Consider the following 9511-nt stretch of genomic DNA (forward strand, 5'->3'; position numbering starts at 1 on the left):
AAATTCCCATCTGCCACATAACCGCGGGCACAGCTCTCGAAAGTTTAAACCCTGCAGGGGTGTCCCAACTTAGCCCATCACCAGCTCTCACGGTCAATGAAGGATATTCCTTCTCCCAGGAAGACCCGGTCAGTCTCAGAATCCTGGTTTATAAGACATTTCGACAATGGTAAAACAAGACCAGCAAAGCCTCCCGATGTGCCGAGAAATCCCGATAGGAGCTGCACATATCTCATTCTCAGGGCACACCGGATGAGCCAGATGTGAGGTTGGCATAGACCCTGGTTACCCAGGGGGCGCCGGACATCGCGCAGGTTGGACCAACACTCGGAGGAGCACTGTCCCGGGGGGGTAAATAAAGATGACCCTCAGGCTCTGGAAACCCAAGGGAAAAAGACTTAGGTGAGGCAAATGGTAAAACCAAGGTTGGGCCTTGCTGGAGGAGTTTTATTCAAAGCAAACTGTCAAGGGGGTCCCATAAATCACCCAACCGCGTAAGGAACACACATTCAAGGAACATAACACCTGAAAGTGCTAGTTATCGACTAGAGGGGGCTGAATAGGCGATTTTTAGGAAAGTCTTCAAAACATGGAAGTTTCAAAGACAAATGATAGAAACAACCTAATTGATATGCAGCGGAAGATAAACTACAACAAGCAAGCCATAATCAAGTATGCAATAGCATTAACGTTTGAAGATTAATAGCAGCTAGGTAGTAGGATCAGGATGGAAGATAGTATGAAGCCAATCGACAATAGTAATCAAGCAATGAAGTCAATCGGATAAAACAATAAGCAATGACTTCACGAAGACAAACTCAAAGTAAAGGAGGGAAGAGATAGAACCAGTTGCTTGTTGAGGACACAGGATTTGTTGGACCAGTTCCAGTTGCTGTGACAACTATACGTCTGGTTAGGGAGGCTGAGATTTAACTCAGAAGACCGTGTATTCACCTTATTCCCCTTGAGCTAAGGTCACTTAGTCCTCGCCCAATCACTCTGGTAAGTCTTCAAGGGAGACTTCCAAACCTTCACAGACTTTGTTCACTCGGCAATCCACAATGACTCTTGGATGCTCAGAACGCGACGCCTAACCAGCTGGAGGATACACAGTCCTCAAGTGTAATAAGTCTTCAGGTCACACAGACAAAAAGACTTCAGTGATGCCTAACACTCTTTGGCTCTGGGTGTTTGGGCTTTGTCCTCGCAAGAATTTATCTCTCTCAAATGCTTCGAGGTGGGTTGCTCTCAAACGACAAAAGCCGTATTCAAACTCTGAGAAGCCACCAATTTATGGTGTAGGGGGTGGGCTTTTTGTAGCCACCAGGCAACCCGACCTGATTTGTCCAAAATGACCCTGGGTCACTAAGGAACTGACACGTGTTCCAAGGTCAGATTTCAAACACACACGACAACTTTACTTGGGCTACAAGCAAAGCTGACTCATCCAACTCTGGATAAGATTTGCTCTCATTGTCTTTGCTCGAAGACATAGGATTTGGGTTGAGCATCACTTCAGTCACTCTGACTTTGTTCACTTGGACGCCACTTAATAGTATGGTGGTTCCTATGACTCAACAAAGAAGAAAGGAAACGACGAAACCACACAATCTTCACGCTCCATTGTCTTCACATAATGTCTTCTCATGTCATAGTCTTCTATATGAATATCTTCTCATACCACCATTGTCTTCAATGTCTTCATACATTTTTAGGGGTCATCTCCGGTAGGTAAACCGAATCAATGAGGGACACTACCTGCGTTATCCTGCAATTCTCACAAATGCATTTGTCCCTCAACCAACTTTGTCATCAATACTCCAAAACCAACTAGGGGTGGCACTAGGTGCACTTACAATCTCCCCCTTTTTGGTGATTGATGACAAACTGGTTGAAGTTTTCAACGGGGATAAAGTATGTGAAATTGTAAGGATAGGAATTGTCTTCATAAGTAGCAAGGGCTCCCCCTGAAGATGTGCATATTAATAATTTGCTTTTGGATTGGAAATGCACATGGCAGGTTGTACTTATGGAGATCCACTTCAACTTATGAAGATAATTCATCATGCATGAAATGATATAACAAGTACAATGACATGCATAATGAAAAATGGACGTCTACAGGATGGTCTAAGTGCGGAAGTTATCATCGCATCAGAGTAAAGCAAACACGTAGCAGAAGTAGCAGACAACCATCAAGTTTAGGTGTTACAACTCAAAGAACCAAATGTATCAAAATGCAAGAGTTGTAAGCACGCAGCAAAATATAATGCAACTGCCCATATGAACCCGCTTGAAGACTATCAACTCATACGCTTCTCCCCATTTTGTCAGTAATGACCAAAAAGGTTTGAAGACATAGAGCATCTACTCGTCTTCTCGATGAGTAGGTGAAGCAGCAGGGTTGTTGTCGTTGGGTGGCGGTGCAGAGGAACTTGGTGCAGTGTCGATGCATGCAGTAGTTGGAGGTGGTGAAGTAGCGTCATCTTCATCATCAATCACTCTGGCATTAACTATTGCCGCGGAGGAGGAATATTCAGAGTCTTCAAGAGATGGAGTTCTTCGTAAGACAGCATTCCGTGGAGGAGTGGAGTCAAACTGAAATCTTTCATTGAAGCCATCGTCTTGAAGATCTGCTTCAGCACTAAGCAGGGTCAAACTCTTCCATGATCTCCGGCAAGTTTCATGAGCAACAAAGGCATTCTTGGTGGCAAGGTTGCGAATGCGATTGACATCCACCAAGAGGCTTCGCATCTGTCTCTTAAGCCAAAAGTGATGTTTATCCTGTTTCTGATGAAGGGCCACAAGAAGTTCTCGGTCATTGAGAACGCGAGAACACTTGCGAGGCCTTTGGGCAATGGTGCTTTCAGTGGCTTCAGTGGGCGCTCTGTGAGGCAGACGAGTGTTACTAGCCAATGGATAGATTCGTGTTGCTGCTTGAACACCTTCAATAGGCTGAGTGAAGCTTTGGTGCTCGATGTTCTGAAGACAAAGCGGCATCTTGGCAGGGTCAGAATATATAGTATCAACTAACATATCAACTTCTGGTAGAAATATTATATGATTGCGAGCAGAGGGTTGATAGTTGACAGTAGAGTGGCGCTTGATAAGGCGCATGACCCATGGAGCATAAAACATCAGACCAAAGAGATCAGAACCGGAGGCAGCAAGTTGTCTTATGAAGAATTCCTGAGTGTTGAAGCTGATGCCATTGAGAATATAGAAGACCAAAGTCTTCATAGTTCCTTCAAGCTTGGCCGCTGATGAGTGTCCCTTGACTGGCCATAGAGTTTGCCTGATGATATGATATATGGTTCGAGGCAGATACTCAAGGTCTTCAACAAAGAAATGTGTGGGATATTCAGCGTCAGATGGCAAAGGCTTCATCATGCTCAGCATCTGGCTCATATTGGGTTCTGGCTTATGAAAGATGCTCTCTACAGCATTGCGGTGTAGCTGACAGTCAGGTTCATACAGTTCTCCAGGAGTGGCTAGCCCTGTAAGCTCGATGATGTCCATAGCTTTGGCTTCATGATGAACATTTCCAGTCATCCACTCGAGAACCCATGTCTTGATGTCTCTGTTGTAGCCACGAATGTGCAGAGTGGCATAGAATTGAAGCAATAGCTCTTCATTCCAATGTTCTTTGTCTGTCACAAAGTGGAGCAGACCAGCATCTCGAAGCAATCAAGTGCTTCTTCTAAGCATGGCAGTCCAGCGATGGCTTCAGTGTCAAGGCGCATATGAGGGAAAATGCACCCTTGATCATATAACACGCATGAGTAATAGCTTCTCTGTTGATAGCTCCAGAACCTATCTGATGATATTCTTGGCTTGGAGTAGGGGTTCTTGGCGCTGTCAAAGAAGGTATTGTGGCTTTTGAAGCCATTAGCATTGAAGGACCCGGGGGAGTTGGCAGTACCTGGAAACCTTGGCAACCTGGGCTTTGGCTTCTGCACTTGAGGCATATGATCAATATGATAGTCAAATTGTGGTCCTGAGGCAGAGGGTGGAGGCACCAGAACAGGCCATCGGACAGTAGTGAGCTGACCATGACTGTATGCTTGCTCAATTGTGTGAGGCCTTGGAGGCGGAACAGGAGCAGGGGCAACATCGGCGGCAGGCTGCACGATAGGTGCTTCGGGAGCAGTTGTCATGTTGGCTTCAGGTGCAGCATCCTCATTGACTTCAGGTGCAGCATCCTCATTGACTTTAGGTTTAGTAGCCACATTTGCTTCAGGCACAGTTAGTGTAGGCTCCACATTATCATTAGCCATGACTACGTCACTGGCTGTATTGACGTTGGTGGTGGCAGCCTCAACATTTTCAGCCTCCTCTTGACGAACAGGAGGGTCGGGCACAGACACGTTCTGATCATGAACTACTTCTTCTTCAATCACTGGGGGGGTTGGTACACGCACTTCTTCTTGATTTTCTTCGGCTGATGCAGCCGGAATGTCTGCAGCAGCATGTGCTTCAGACTCGGAGACATTCACAGTTGGAGCAGGTTCAGAAAGTACTTGCCGTGCAACAGGTGAACGTTGCACTTCTCCTTCTGGAACGCTCGACAGAGGGACTTCAGGCCTTTGTCCTCTACGAAGCCTGTGAAGAGCTGGCTTCACTTTAGGAGATGGAGTTGGCTGAGCCTGAACGTCTTCATCCTCTTCTTGCACGTTGGGCGTAGCTTGTTGTTGTTGTAGGGGAGTACTGGGGGAGTCTTGTTCTTGCGGGCGATCAGCCCATGAATCATCCTGTGCAATTGGCGTTAGAGGACGACCAATGCTGATGAGTTCGCTGTTCATACGAATAGGCGATGATACCACATTGTATTCGATCTGAGGAAGAAACACCGTAAGAACTGAAAAAGAACATAGCAAAGGCACAATTCACCAGGAAGAATTGGAAAACGAATGAAGATACTTGAGGCGATTTTGATACAAGATAATGAAGGGATCGCGAACTGATTGAAGAATACTTGAGCGAAGCACACCGGAAGAATATTGAGATGAACGAAGGGGCACATATATGGAATAATTGGAGAACGAATTTGACAACTTAGAGCGAATAAACATTCCAAAAAGATGGCCTCCGGATGATCTGTAGAGAAAGCAACTCCTGAAATGCTCCAGATGGATGAAAAGAATTTGCACGACTGGAAACAATTCGAGAGGATGACATAAGCTAGAACTAAGAATCTTTAAGAGAACGGACTAAGATTTAGAGGAAACACTTCTTCGGTCTTCACATGTTGAGAATGATGACGAGAACCACCACCAAATTGTTGAGAAACTCCGGAAGGATTTAAGAGGAAAGGTTGAGCCAAAGATGAAAAGAATTTGAAAGATCTTGGAGAAGGACATATGACTGATGATAATTCATTCTTATGTCAAACTTCGAAAGACTTTGGGAATGGCTCCGGGAAAATTAGAAGAGTCAGGTAAGATCTTGGGAAAAGACCTGTGGGTTAGGGCCCACTCAAAAGAAATATCGTTGAAGGATTGCTTGAAATAGAGGTTACACCGGTAGAATTAAATAGCTTGAATAAGAGAAAAAACCTCGAAATATCTTGAACGGATTGAGAATGGAAACACAAGTCTTCTGAGATATCTTGAGCACTTCGGATAAGAATAGAGAGAGGTGAACAATTAAGAGGTGCACCGACTTGGAAAAAACATTTGAAATGAGGAAAGGGATATGATCAACACCGAAAACTTGAGTTGGATCCACCGGAGAAGAAACAACAATGGAGGATGATGAACTTGAAACTGTTGAGCATCTTCATGGGAAATCACCGGATAAGAACATTGACGGAAAAGAATGGAGAAACTTCACATGAATAAATGGATACTTGATTAAGAAATCTGGGTCCTTGAGGAAAAAAGGGTGGGAGGGCAGGAAAACAAAGGCAACTTGGGACAGATGAAACAAACACCGTTGAGAAAACTTAGAATTGATCTTGCGGATGTTGAAAAATGATCGGATCCACTTGAAGAGAAGCACACCGGTTGGAAAAAATTAACATGACAACCTCAATGATAAAAAAGGATTAGTATTCACATAGAAATATGAGAACACCGTTTAGGAAAGGTATGGAATCAACACTTGACTTCGAAGCAACTCGAATACCACAAATAAAACAAAACAAAGGATTTGGCTTGCAGAATTAGCCGGAACAAACATATGATAGAGATTCCGTCCGAAGTTTTCGTGGTGGGGCCCACACGGGCTCGAGTGTACAGCACCATAATGTACAAGGCAGTGCACATGACATACGAAGTGTCCCCGAACCAGCATAGCCAAGTGTTCTTTAAGACACAACGAGACCACTGTAAAAACGATCATGGAAAGGCGGACCACTAGACGTCAAACCCCAATCTCATATCATGCATCTGTCGAAAAGATATTCTAGGAGCTACTTGAATTCCCACCTATAAAACTCCCGAACTTTCTGGTTATGCAATCTGGTGTTGGGGATACAGGGGAAGCAATATATCTCACCCAAACTAACAATACCTACATCCAAGCTGTATCCATCCGTCAACACATAACCAAGAAAACTCCGAAAATCGTGTACCTCAACCTTCGAAAAGCATCCGTTATACGAGTTATGGCAATACTCCCGAACTCCCCAGTACTGGGTGACGTCGAGGTTATCTCACCAACAACTGCATAAAAGAGATTTTCGATGTCAGCAAAACTCAGGTATTCCATAACTGCAACGATAAAATTGTGACGACAACACCTCGGAGCTCAACTCCCCGGGTCAAAGCCACATAAATAGACAGGAGGCACCAAGAACAATGTTCTCGTCACAAAACCATCGGAACGATTCTAAGATACCCGCGTGATCCTAATTTTTTTAGTGAAATTTGAGGAGAGGAAAGACAAAACATCTACGTCAAGAGACCTCACCAGAGCGACGAAGGGAGCTAAGGAGTAAAAAGAATCCTACTCTCCGATATATATAATCCTAAGACTCAAAATAGTTTTCTTCTAGACTCAACAACGGCCAACAATCAAGGGGGCTCCTAGGGTCGGTCGAGGCTCTGATTACCAACTTGTCACGCCCAATATGCGACCCTATCCAAAAGGAACTCGAAGGTCCCACCAAGGATAGACCCGCATATTGAAACGCTTTTGCAAGGTGGATATCATTACATCAACATTACATAATAGATGGGGATACATACATAAGGCATACAATGCCACACGAATACAACATTACAATACATAAGAGCATCATCCGTCTACGGATGAATCACAAACAGAAACTCAAACGACATCCACCCTGCTAGCCTAGGCTGCCGACCTGGAACCTATCCTCTGATCGAAGAAGAAGCAGAAGAAGAACTCCAAGACAAGCAAACATCGCTCTCACGTCATGATCATCGCATACCCTGTACCTGCAACTGTTATTGTAGTAATCTGTGAGCCACGAGGACTCAGCAATCCCATTACCATGGGTATCAAGACTAGCAAAGCTTTAAAGGAAAGGAAGGGGTAAAGTGGTGAGGCTGCAGCAGTGACTAAGCATATATGGTGGCTAACATACGCAAATAAGAGCGAGAAGAGAGCAAGCGGAACGGTCGTGAAGCTAGCAATGATCAAGAAGTGATCCTGAACTCCTACTTACGTCAAACATAACACATAAACCGTGTTCACTTCCCGGACTCCGCCGAAAAGAGACCATCACGGCTACACACGTGGTTGATGCGTTTTAATTCGGATCTGGTGTCAAGTTATCTACAACCAGACATTAACAAATTCCCATCTGCCTATAACCGCAGGCACGACTGTCGAAAGATTATACCCTGCAGGGGTGTCCCAACTTAGCCCATGACAAGCTCTCACGATCAACGAAGGAATAGACCTTCTCCCAGGAAGACCCGATCAGACTCGGAATCCCGGTTTACAAGACATTTCGACAATGGTAAAACAAGACCAGCAAGACCGCTCGATGCGCCGACAATCCCGATAGGAGTTGCACATATCTCGTTCTTAGGGCAACACCGGATGAACACTACGTACAACTAAAACCAACCCTCGAGTTTCCCCGAGGTGGCGCTGCAAGTGGCCCGGGGGGGCTGTAATAAAGATGACCCTCGGGTTAATTACTCCCAAGGGAAATATAGGTGGTGGTGAGGCAAATGGTAAAACCAATGTTGGGCCTTGCTGGAGGAGTTTTATTCAAAGCGAACTGTCGAGGGGGTCCCATAAATCACCCGACCGCGTAAGGAACGCAAAATCCGGGAACATAACACCGGCATGACGGAAACTAGGGCGGCAAGAGTGGAACAAAACACCAGGCATAAGGCCGAGCCTTCCACCCTTTACCAAGTATATAGATGCATTAATAATATAAGAGATATTGTGATATCCCAACCAAAATCCTGTCCACCATGGAGAAATCTTCAACTTCACCTGCAACTAGCAACGCTATAAGAGGGGCTGAGCAAAGCGGTAACATAGCCAATCAATGGTTTGCATAGGAAAGGTGTCAAAGGTTAGAGGTTCATGGCAATTTGGGATGGCTTGAAAAAGAGGTAATAGGTAGCGCAGCATAGCGATAGAACGAAGCAACTAGCATAGCAATGATAGTAGTGAGATCCAGGGTAGCGGTCATCTTGCCTGAAATCCCGCAAGGAAGAAGAACGAGTCCTTGAAGAATATGAACGAGAGTAGTCGAACGAATCCTCACAATCGCAACATAACCAGAACTAAGAAGCAACACGGGAAAGAAACAAACAACATGGTAAACAACCAACACATAAACATGGCATGATGCACAAACAAGTATGATGCATGTCCGGTTTAAAGAGGCATGGCACGACAAAGTGCAACAAACAATACTACAAGTTAAGTGGAGCTCAACATGCAACGAGTTACATATTGATGAAACACCACATCGATTATTTAGTTCTCTCTCGGTTAGGTACACAACCATGTTAAATGTTGTTAAACATGGCAAGGGGTGAAGCATATGGAAAACGACCTATCTAGACAAGTTTAAATGAGGCCGGAACAACAAACAACAAGTCCGGAAAATCCCCATATGCAAATTATGAATTTGGTACTGTTCTGCCCTAGACCATATTTTAGAGTTGTTAAATAGTAAAATAAAGTGGACCATGTTAAACTAGGCATTTTTCCACCCCATTTACATATAAAGTTTATTTAAAACCGAGCTACGGTTATTTAGTTATGAAATAAAGCATTTTACCATGGCATTATGCAAAATAAACACAAACAGCATGTTAAACATTTTAAACATAGATGAAAGTGGCATATTATTAATCTACACAATTTTCTGAGCATTTTACATATATAAATTATTTTAATCCGATGCACAGTTTGAGAGATATTAAATGCATGAACAACAGGGGGTTTTCTGTAAAACAGGCAGTCTCTGGATAATTAGCAAATTCGCAAGACTAAAAAAAACTACTCTGGGCCGAATCTGGCTGGGCCAGCTGTGCACAGGGGAGGGCTGGAGGGGCGCTCACCCATGGGC

Source organism: Triticum dicoccoides, chromosome 6B (assembly GCF_002162155.2).
Source record: "Triticum dicoccoides isolate Atlit2015 ecotype Zavitan chromosome 6B, WEW_v2.0, whole genome shotgun sequence".
NCBI classification, from domain to species: domain Eukaryota; kingdom Viridiplantae; phylum Streptophyta; class Magnoliopsida; order Poales; family Poaceae; genus Triticum; species Triticum dicoccoides.